Genomic DNA, 12,122 nt, shown 5'->3' with positions numbered 1-12,122 from the left:
AAGGAATTAAATTTGGTGGACCCTAAAGATAAGGATCTTAAAATAGTATCCCGGTCAACTTATCAATACTTGGAACCATATGACTTTGGATTCAACCTCCACCTAAGGATATAATGCCAGATTCTATGGAAGCTAGGCCAGTTCCTCAAATGTTTAATGGTAGTGTCTTTGAAGAGAAAGATAGGATAATGGACAAAATTTCTGGGACAGATGGATGTTTAAGGCTGTTGTCTTGGAATGTTGCCGGGTGGAATGCTAAAAGTAGGTCACAGGAGTTTATAAACTACATTAATGGTTTTGATATATTGTGTTTTCAAGGAACATGGGTATGCAATCCTATATTCTTGAATGGGCACACTGCTTTTTCCACGCCAGCTGTTACTTCCAAGTGGAGAGGTAGAGCTAGCATAGGTTTAGCCTGCCTGATTTCCTCTTCTCTGGATGTGATTATAACTGAGTTCCCACCTTGTGAGATGTTATGATGTGCGCTGGTGTTGAGCTCCTCCCAATCAGATGCTTCCCAGACCAATCAAAATGAATTGGCCCCATCTGTAAATACTAAAAGTAATCATCTCTCTCTCCTCTCTCAGAATCTGCCACCAAGCAGCTATTGCTAAACAGGTCTGCAACAAAGCAACAGCTCAGTATCTTGAACTTTGACAGTTACACTCTAACATCAGCAGAGGTCACAGAAATCTTTCCAAAGCACAAAAAGGTTGATGGAAAGACATATACACAGCATTTCTCGTCAAGGTCAAATGTGCACATTACCTACCCACCCTGCCTTTTCATTTCCAGGCACCCTGGCCTACCTATTTCTCTCACTGAAAACACAATGACTTTACATTGCTCAGATTGCTCTGTATGCTCTTCTGTTCTCTCAGACCAATCCAAACGCATCCCAGCTCTTTCTGTCGATGCACAAGGATTAATTTCACAGCATGCATGTTTCAGGAATTCAGAGTTGTTACCTCTTGAAGTGACCTACCTCATAGGGTTGTTGTGAGGATAAATACTGGAAGATAATCACACCTATCCTGCTGGTGAACCTCCAGGATTTAGTGTGGGTGGAGTGTTTGAAAGGGGGTTCTTTGTGGGGTGGGGGGTTTCAGTGTGGGGTGATATGTGTATGTGTTTTAGTGTGGGGCAGGGTTTTTGTGCCACTGAAATATATATACTCATAACTAATACAAAAATGAAATAAAGGGAGTCCTTCCACTATGGTTCCACTAAGAAATGAAGTGAGGCCACTCCAGTTCTTGCTAGTAGCTCTCTCTCTCTCTCTCTCTCTCTCTCTCTCCTTCACTATGAAATCAGCGCATCTGTGCAGCAAACACAACCAGTCCCCAAGCACTAACGGAGAACATTTTTTTAAAAAACAAAATGTGTAAATGACTCCTTCATTAACAAAGAAAAACTTCTCTAAGAGGTTGATATAAAACAGTGGAACATCTCTTCCAAGAATACAAATAGAATCAGCAACATAAGTATACACAGTAACTATCACAATTATAGAGAGGGTGTGTATGTTAGAGGTAGAAGGGACTGATATGAGTTTTATTTATTATTAATTTGTATTGGTGCAACACTTGTATATGTAATATTATGTATTATTGTAACATTTGTTGTTTAAGTTGGGTTTTTTGGTATTATTTTGTATTTTGTAGTATTATAGGATGATGGTATGATTATTTCTGTATATTTTTTACATTTCTGTGGTTGTAAACTGCCTTGGGTGCACAGGTGTAGAAAGGCGATATACAAATTAAAAATGAAATGAAAATTATAGATGAAATCAATAGAATTTAAGAATAAGTATATTTATAATAAAATTACATCCCTGGGTTACCAAAAGCTGTTAGAGCATCTCCACAGCCACAACACAGGGTCTCAGGCTGATGACATCACTTCCACCCTCACTTGTGAGAATCCTTTTTCCTTACTAACTGCTCTCTGCTGTTCAGCTCAGGCCTTAGTATAATAATATAGATCTTGGGGAGGAAGATACAACCCAGTAAGCCAGCACTAGAGGCCAAGATGGAGAAGATCTCCACAGCCACCATGTATTTCCCTTTGGTACTCAGGTACGTTGGGACAAAGGACACCCAAACACTGCAGAAGACCAACATGCTGAAGGAGATCAACTTGGCTTCGTTATCAGGCAACTTCCTGGCAAAGAAAGCCACAGAAAAGCTCATGATAGCCAAAAAACCCATGTAGCCCAAGATAATGTAGAACATGATATCAGAGCCCTCGTTGCACTGCACTATGATTTGCCCAATCTGAGAGTGCATGTCAAACTCTGGGAATGGGGGGAAAGATGCAAACCACACAGCACAGATACTTTTCTGAATAAGAGAACAGAAAATGATAACTAATATTGCCAGCCTCTTTCCAACCCATTTCCTCATCCTGTTTCCTGGCTTTGTTGCCATGACTGTGCCAAAACCACAGTGATTGTTTTTGCTAATACACAGGCAACAGCAATGGAAAAGATGATGCCAAAGACTGTTTGCCTCAGAAGGCAGGTCACCTTTCCAGGCTGGCCAATGAATAAGAAACAGCACAGAAAACATAGCAGCAGAGAGGAGAGCAGCATACATGTAATGCTCCAATTGTTGGCTTTGACAATGGGAGTACTGTGGTGTTGAATGAAGGTGCCCATTACCACCACTGTGGTCACAGAAAAGCAAAGAGGCAAGCAAGCCAGAATTGCTCCCAAGGGCTCCTCATAGGATAGGAAACTCATTGCTTTGGGAATACATTGGTCTTGGTTCCGGTTTGGATACTGATCTTCTTGGCACTTCTCACATTGGTCTGTATCTGAAAGAGAGAAATATGCTCTCAACGTTTATTGAAAAAAACCCCCCAATGTTTACTTTTTTTAGGTGCCATATACTAATTATCCTGCTGTACACAAATCATATTATTGAGTTTATAAAACAAATTGTTTAAATCAGTGATTGATAGCTGCTCTCTCAGCATCTCTCTTGTGTTAGAGAGAAATTATCCACTCTCTGGTAAGAACAGAAGCTGGAATCATCCAGCAAAATTGGTTGGCTGCAGGTTCAAAGCTGACAAAGGGAAATATATCAAATTTATTATTCACAAGTGTATAAACCACATGTACTACATGTGAACTGCCTTTGGTTCCATGACAGAAGAAAGGCAAAATATAAAATTATGAAATAAATAAAATGTTTTGAAAAGGGATTGGAGTACAGTAGACCTGAGTTCTCTCACTTACTTACTTATTTAATTTATATCCCACCCTTCCTCCCAGAAGAAGCCCAGGGCAACAAACAAAACACTAAAATCATCCTAAAACATTTTGAAAAACAGACTTTAAAATATATTAAAACAAAACATCTTCAAAAAGATATTTTAAAAAGCTTTAAAAGCATCTTAGCCATTTCAACATAGATGCAAAGTGGGATAAAGCCTCTACTTAACAGGCTTGTTTGTTTATTTATTATTTATTTATTATTTGATTTATATCCCAGCCTTCCTCCCAGCAGGAGCCCAGAGAGGAATGTCTTCAATAGGCACCAAAAAGATGATGCCTGTCTAATATTTAAGGGGGGAATTCCAAAGGGTAGGTGCCACAACACTAAAGGTCTGCTTCCTATGTTGTGGTGAATGGACCTCCTGATGAGATGGCATCTGCATGAGACCCTCACTTACCCTTCTGGGTTGAAATACTCCCTTGAGGGCACTGAACACAGTCATAGCAACACACCTGCTTCCCCTGCTGGGCAAACATACTCTCTCCAGGGTGGCAGCTCTCGACACAGGTGGATCTGGGCAGCATCTGATGGCAACCATAAGGAAGGGATTCAGAACTGAAATAAGCTAGTTTTTCTTCATAAATCTAATGGTCAGCTATGCCTCTTTTGCACCAGAATGGACACAGGACTAGTGTGAGAGGAGAGTAGCCAGAGGCAGCTGCAAAGGATTTTCCACCAACCAAGGACCTCTCATAACAATGCTTCTGGATGCCACTTAACCACTTGTCCAGACAGGCAGATGGTTGAAGCAGCTGTCTATCTTCCCCTTCTTCATTGACCCATCCACTTCTTTTTGACACAGTGCCCAGTACCTGCCAGAGGGACAGCAGAGGTGAATGAACGTCAAGCAGCAGGTACTGCTTCTCCTTCTTAACCATCCCCTGATTTCCTGTTCTCTGGGTAAATGACTGTCAGTGATAATATCAGCAGTTTCAAGGAAACATAATTGCCACTAGAGATGGGAGAACACCCAAAACCTCTCTCCATTTTAACTCAGAAGTGATCTCAGCTCTTCTCCCCAAATCAGGGGAGCCTCAATATTTTTTCCAAGCATTTTTTTTGAAAAATCCTCAGATGCAATGAGGATTTTTCTTGCAGTGCTGCTTTCAGATGATGTTGTAGTGCTTTCCTCAGGTTTTTTTTTGCAAATATCCTGGTTTGGGGCATCATTTGGGTGGGAAAGGGCCATATCTGTTGATCTCTTGGATGGCAAAAATGAAAGCAAGGACATGCAGGTAGTTTTTAGGGAACATTCTGTAATGTGACAGACACAGAGTCTCAAATCTTGACCTCAGAGAAACAACTGTGTCACAGCTAGCATTATGATTCACCCATCTATGCAACTTGGAAAATATTTCTCAAACTAATGATACCATGGCTGTCTCTTAAGCTATTTTGATTGGAAGTATGTAAATAGTGTATGATTAATCGTAATTGACTTGAATGCGTAATTGACTTGAAGGCACATAACAACAACAAAATAGTATGTGCAGAGATCCGGTGTTGTGCAGTAGATAGTGGTTTGGGATGTTAGAAATCCAGGAACATATCCCAGAAGGGCCATATCTCAATGATAGAGTCTCTGGCTTGCATGCAGAAGGTCCCAGGCTCAATCCCTGGCATCTCCAGGCAGAGCTGGGAACAAAGTTGCATGAAACCCTGCAGAGCTGCTGCCAGTCAGTGTATAAATACTTAACTGGATGGACCAATGGGTCTTACTCAGTATAAGGCAGCTTCCTATGATCCTATGTCAGAAAAAAAAATCCATTGTGATTATCCATAATGCTACTTCAGTGCTGTATGAATTTGTTTGAACTTTTGCTCTCCTAATTCAGTGCTTATTTTCCAGATAAAACTTATTGTGGTTCTGCCTTCCACTCACCACCTCTTAAGTTCTCCTCTATTTAGAGATGTATTTATTATTAAGATGCAAAGAAGGTTTCCTGGTGCTCATCTTACAAAGTCCACTGGCAAATGGAGAGAGGCAAAGTACATACCTTGCATGAGCATCCCTGAAATCAGCCGTAACTCTGTGACTTTAAATCCAGCCTTCCTCAACCTGTTAACCTTCAGATGGTAGAAACTGTGTGTGCATTTCATCTAATATGCACATTTTGTATACAATTTTGCCTAACATGTACATTTTTGCAAGTGATTTTCTGTAATATAATACATTTTTGAACATTATTTTCATTTATACATACAGCTTTGGGTACATTTTTTCCTAATAATAAAGATTTTTCCTCCCATTGGAGAACTGCATCACAAAATTCAAAGAAATTTGAGTTTTAAGTGATACCTACATCTGTGATTTATGGCGTGCCTGGGTTTTTGTCACAGTAGGGCCCCACTTTGTGGCGCTCCGCTTTGCAGCGTTACACCGATACAGCGGTTGTCAGTTGCAGAAAGGCCCCGCTCCTATGGTGCTTTTTCTGGTTTTACAGCATTTTTTGGGCGCCGGGCACCATTTTTGTCAATGTTAGTCAATGCATTCTGCTTTGTGGCGGATTTTGCTTTGCGGCAGCGGTCTGGAACGGAACCTACCGTATGAGCGGGGCCCTGCTGTATTTTATATTTGTATTGATTTATTGTATTGCACTTTTAAATTTGTTCTTACTGTAATTTTATTATATTTTTTTCTGTATTATCTCTTTACTGCTTTGGGGCCTTGGCCAAAAAGGGTCATACAAATAAACCAATGACAAAGATGATTTTGGTTCACTAATTGGTTTGGGAAGTGAAAACAAATTTCTCCTCCATCACTAAACCTTGAAGCTCATTTCAAATAGAAAAATCCACTACTGAGATGGGCAGTCATGAGCGGAAAAGGGAGGGAATCTTAATTCTTCATCAGTCGCTGTCTTTCCCAGTTCAAAATCCCTCATTGTCAAGCCCCAGGTGACCCGGGGGGCCTGGATCAGGAGGTGGGGGAGCCCCAGGGCCCCTTCCCAGTGCAGAGTGACTCTGGGGGGGGGAGCTATTCAAGGGTGCACCCCCAGCTCTGCAAATGAGAGAGACATCAGATGTGGAGGATGCTCCTGAACATCTGGGGGGAGGAGACACGGCCACCATTCTCTGATTCCCATGGGAAATTCGCCCGCTCATGTGGAGACCTCTCCCTTGCCAAGTGCCTCAGGAGAGCCGTTGGAGCAAGACCTCGCGCGTGTGCCAACTCCACCTCCCCAGGATTTCTTGTCTGGCCCTTCACACACTTCCCTGCCAGAAATGTCTCTGCCCCCTTCAATGGAGCCAGCACCTGAAGATTCTAGACTGTCTGATGAGCAGACGTGTGCGTGCCCTCTGTCACCTTGTGCGCGCCTCCGAGAAAAGAGGCTTGGCCAGAGGGAGGTCTGTGATGCGTCCTTCCCTGGCTCTCCCTGTCAGGTTCCTACCTGCTCGTGGTTACTGCCTGTCTCTAGGCACCACCTGGGACTCCACCAGTCCGGACCGCACTCTCTTATGGTTTACCTATCCGCTCTAGCACAGATCTCAACAGATCCCCCTGCTAGGCAACCACCAGTAACGTCCCAATACTAGTATTCCCAGAGACTCTGAATACTGGTATTGTTATTCTCTTCACTGCTGCCACCATTCGTTACTGTTCCCCTTCAGCCTTGGTCATTACCTTACCCTCCCTTCTGGTCTGTGAAACCCCAGCCAAGGATCAGGCCTTTGGTAAACCAAATTAAGTATTTATTACAGATAACAAAGCTAACAAGATTAACAAGATTTCTTCTTAAGGCACATAAGCATATGGTTTTACTCAATACTAATCCGAACTCCACCCCCCTCCTTCTTCACTCTCTCCTGGCAAACAACTCTCTCAAACCCCACCAAGCAATCCACTCTTTCTCTTCTCCCCCCCAGATTCCACTCTCACTCTTCCTTTTATACATTCAGCCATTTTAAACACTCAGCCAATCATCTCGCATTCTACTGCCCATTCACTCCCCCTCTTTAAGAACATAAGAACATAAGAAGAGCCTGCTGGATCAGGCCAGTGGCCCATCTAGTCCAGCATCCTGTTCTCACAGTGGCCAACCAGGTGCCTGGGGGAAGCCCGCAAGCAGGACCCGAGTGCAAGAACACTCTCCCCTCCTGAGGCTTCCGGCAACTGGTTTTCAGAAGCATGCTGCCTCTGACTAGGGTGGCAGAGCACAGCCATCATGGCTAGTAGCCATTGATAGCCCTGTCCTCCATGAATTTGTCTAATCTTCTTTTAAAGCCGTCCAAGCTGGTGGCCATTACTGCATCTTGTGGGAGCAAATTCCATAGTTTAACTATGCGCTGAGTAAAGAAGTACTTCCTTTTGTCTGTCCTGAATCTTCCAACATTCAGCTTCTTTGAATGTCCACGAGTTCTAGTATTATGAGAGAGGGAGAAGAACTTTTCTCTATCCACTTTCTCAATGCCATGCATAATTTTATACACTTCTATCATGTCTCCTCTGACCCGCCTTTTCTCTAAACTAAAAAGCCCCAAATGCTGCAACCTTTCCTCGTAAGGGAGTCGCTCCATCCCCTTGATCATTCTGGTTGCCCTCTTCTGAACCTTTTCCAACTCTAGAATATCCTTTTTGAGATGAGGCGACCAGAACTGTACACAGTATTCCAAATGCGGCCGCACCATAGATTTATACAATGGCATTATGATATCGACTGTTTTATTTTCAATACCTTTCCTAATTATCGCTAGCATGGAATTTGCCTTTTTCACAGCTGCCGCACACTGGGTCGACATTTTCATCGTGCTGTCCACTACAACCCCAAGGTCTCTCTCCTGGTCGGTCACCGCCAGTTCAGACCCCATGAGCGTATATGTGAAATTAAGATTTTTTGCTCCAATATGCATAATTTTACACTTGGTTATATTGAATTGCATTTGCCATTTTTCTGCCCATTCACTCAGTTTGGAGAGGTCTTTTTGGAGCTCTTCACAATCCCTTTTTGTTTTAACAACCCTGAACAATTTAGTGTCATCAGCAAACTTGGCCACTTCACTGCTCACTCCTAATTCTAGGTCATTAATGAACAAGTTGAAAAGTACAGGTCCCAATACCGATCCTTGAGGGACTCCACTTTCTACAGCCCTCCATTGGGAGAACTGTCCGTTTATTCCTACTCTCTGCTTTCTGCTTCTTAACCAATTTCTTATCCACAAGAGGACCTCTCCTTTTATTCCATGACTGCTAAGCTTCCTCAGAAGCCTTTGGTGAGGTACCTTGTCAAACGCTTTTTGAAAGTCTAAGTACACTATGTCCACTGGATCACCTCTATCTATATGCTTGTTGACACTCTCAAAGAATTCTAATAGGTTACTGAGACAGGACTTTCCCTTGCAGAAGCCATGCTGGCTCTGCTTCAGCAAGGCTTGTTCTTCTATGTGCTTAGTTAATCTAGCTTTAATCATACTTTCTACCAGTTTTCCAGGGACAGAAGTTAAGCTAACTGGCCTGTAATTTCCGGGATCCCCTCTGGATCCCTTTTTGAAGATTGGCGTTACATTTGCCACTTTCCAGTCCTCAGGCACGGAGGAGGACCCAAGGGACAAGTTACATATTTTAGTTAGCAGATCAGCAATTTCACATTTGAGTTCTTTGAGAACTCTCGGGTGGATGCCATCCGGGCCCGGTGATTTGTCAGTTTTTATATTGTCCATTAAGCTTAGAACTTCCTCTCTCGTTACCACTATTTGTCTCAGTTCCTCAGAATCCCTTCCTGCAAATGTTAGTTCAGGTTCAGGGATCTGCCCTATATCTTCCACTGTGAAGACAGATGCAAAGAATTCATTTAGCTTCTCTGCAATCTCCTTATCGTTCTTTAGTACACCTTTGACTCCCTTATCATCCAAGGGTCCAATTGTCTCCCTAGATGGTCTCCCACAACATACCCTTCCATTGACCAGCAGAGCGGCAAGAAGATGGGCATATAAAGATTAACTTTATTTCCACTCCTACCCCCCTTTCACCATTGTCACATGTACCCCAGTCAGATGAGCAGCACAAGGCAGATGCAGGGACAGATAAACGTCTTTTAAAAATTTTCCCTTTTATTATGAATTTAACCAAAGGGGTAAAGAGGGGTGAAATCAGCTCATATTAACAACAAGAATAATCCATCCATCCATCAGAATAGATAAAAATTATCCATAAATTCTTATTTAAATATGTGCATTATTATAAGCCATCCATATGGTAAGACAGCTGCTGCTGTTTCTGGACCAGGATAGCCTGACCACTGTCATCCATGCACTGGTAACCTCCATGCTGGATTACTGTAATGTGCTCTATATGGGGCTGCCTTTGAGGTTGGTGTGAAAGCTGCAGTTAGTGCAAAATGCGATGATGTGACTGCTCACTGGGGCAGGATATTACCAATATATTACACCACTGCTGAAAGAATTGCACTGGCTGCCCATTAGCTACCGGGCCAAGTTCAAGGTTCTTGTTTGGTGTACAAAGCCCTATACAGCTTGGGACCAGGATACCTGAAAGTCTATCACTGCACTCTGCAGGTGAGGGGCTCTTGCAGATACCATCTTATCAAGAGGTCTGTTCCATGCAACATAGAAAGTGTTGTGGCACCAAGACCTTCAGTGTTGTGGCACCAACACTTCAGAATTTCCTCCCCTTAAATATTAGACAAGCATTATCTGTTATTTTTTTGGTGCCTACTGAAGACTTTCCTCTTTCAACAAGCCTTTCAAGTAGAGACCTTATCCCAATCTGCATTTGTGCTAGAATTGCTTTTAAGATGTTTTAAAGTTTTTAAGGTTGTTTTGTACTTTCCCGGTCATCCAATGATCCCCCTCCTCACCATAATTGGCATTGTACATTTTCTTGTACTTCTCTCTGGTCCCAGAGGTGGAACAGACCTGGGAAGTTCCTGGACTGAATATTGAGGTGGAAGAAGATGCATAAACTGATGTCATGTGAAGGTGAAAAAATGAATTTTGGGAAATGTCTCCTCCCATCTGTGGACATATATATATATTTATACAATAAATATTTTGTTGTGTGAGTAGGTGACTGTGACCATGACCTTGAGTGAGTGTACATGCATGTGACATGCACAGGTTGGCATGCGGCACTCAAAGGGGTGGCAAACCCTCAATACAGCTCTTGAGCCGAAAAAGGTGACCCACTCCAATATAAAGGATGCAAATGTCAGAAGGGACAATGAGAATGAATATATCTTGCTTTGGGGAGAGTGTTCTGATGTGTGCTAAAGTATTCCATAGAGGGGTAAAAGGGGAATGCTATATGATTGGATGTGAAACAGACCCTGGGTAAGGCTGTCATCCAGATCCCCAATCTGCTGCTCTGGGGGGGGGACACTGGATGGGCTGGAGGTGTATTTCCAGCCAGCCCAAAATAGCTCCACCAATCTCAGCCCATAAACTGACACTGACATCACTCCTCTGCAATGGTGCTCCCAGTTCCATCTGCTAAAAGTACAGGAAGGTAGAGGTATGACTGTAGAAAGCCCCCAAACAGGGCATTCCAGAGAATACATCAACCACTGGATCCCAAACTGCTGTCCCTCTGCTGTCAGTGGATGGAATTGCATTTAATCCTGGCCTGATTGCTACACCAGCTCCAGGCTGGCATGGTGCAGAGCAGGGTTTTGGCTGCCCACTGGCTTTCAGCCCTGACTAATGTAAGTGGCAGAGATATGGATGTGAAAGTGTCAATGCTGCTCTGTCACACTCCACTGATGTCCAGCTGGGGGATACTATTTCTCTGTAACGATATGGACTAGTTCTCTGTGGTCTCTTCTTTCTTCTTCTTTTCCTTTTGGTCTTTCCTCCTGCAATGTATAGGCCACTTGTCATCTCTTCAGAAGGTTGGGCCTAGTACCCAGCATGCACCATGGTTACAACAAAGTTAACTGAAACCTGTCACTTCCTCAGCGGAACAAGCTCTGACTAGTATATTCAGATTCCACAAACAGGTTTTTTTCTATTTTTGCAGTGATTTAACACTCTTGGGAAAGGTGATTAGCTCCCCTGTAATTATCAAAATCACTACCAATGAACTCTTGTTCTCATGAACACCTCATTGCTAGTCAGAATTAACAAGAAAAGCAATTGAATTCAATGCGGTATCTTATGTTATACTATACATACATAGTTTATAAAGACTCCTGCCAGATCAATGCACATTGCAGAAAGGAGAGAGACTAAGTTGAGGCAGACAGATCTTTGTCAAATGGATCTTTCTGACTTCATCCCTTAGACCAAAAGCCCAGGTTGGATTTTATTTTTTCATGGGTTTGATGATTTAAAAATCCTCTCTTCAAATCTAGGGAGTTCCCAGCATAGATCAGTGTTATCTTTGTATCGGTAAAGGGTGCTTAGTTCTATATGGGTGGTTTTCTGCAGTTCCTATCCAGGCAGTTGTTGATTGCAGTGGCAAAAATACCAATAGATGTGTAGGTGACAATGCAGGTGCAGCGCTGGGAGTGGAGGAGACATTTGCTGGCATTCAGGCTGGTTTTGTTACTGCTCCTCCTCCTCCTGTTGCCTCCAACGTGCAGCCAGAGCTTGAACTCCACTTACAGTGGGCAAGCAAAAGTTCAAAACAGGCTTCCCAGCTCCAGATATGACATTGTCATTGGGGAATTTGTTTCTGTTGTACTTGCTGAAGTGTTTTTACCCAGCTATAAAAATCTGCCAGAATCCAACCCAATGGCATGGTAAGTGGCTCTATTTTTTTTTAAAGAGGATGGTTTGCTTCTTAAGATAAATCTGATCGCATTTATCTCATTCTGATCTGATCTAGTTTAGTGAAAACTGCTAAGTGTAAACTAAGAGTAAGCTCATCAGTAGAGGAAG

The 12,122-nt window shown here is 42.7% G+C and overlaps 1 pseudogene; it reads right to left on the bottom strand.

The window, feature by feature from the left end:
• Positions 1-1,916: 1,916 nt before the first annotated feature.
• LOC133367016 (vomeronasal type-2 receptor 26-like) lies at positions 1,917-3,763 on the bottom strand (annotated as a pseudogene).
• Positions 3,764-12,122: the final 8,359 nt, after the last annotated feature.

The sequence above is a fragment of the Rhineura floridana genome, chromosome 11 (genome assembly GCF_030035675.1).
Source record: "Rhineura floridana isolate rRhiFlo1 chromosome 11, rRhiFlo1.hap2, whole genome shotgun sequence".
Taxonomy (NCBI): Eukaryota; Metazoa; Chordata; class Lepidosauria; order Squamata; family Rhineuridae; genus Rhineura; species Rhineura floridana.
The sequence above is the reverse complement of the archived record's forward strand: the minus strand, read 5'-3'. Positions and strand labels throughout refer to the sequence as shown.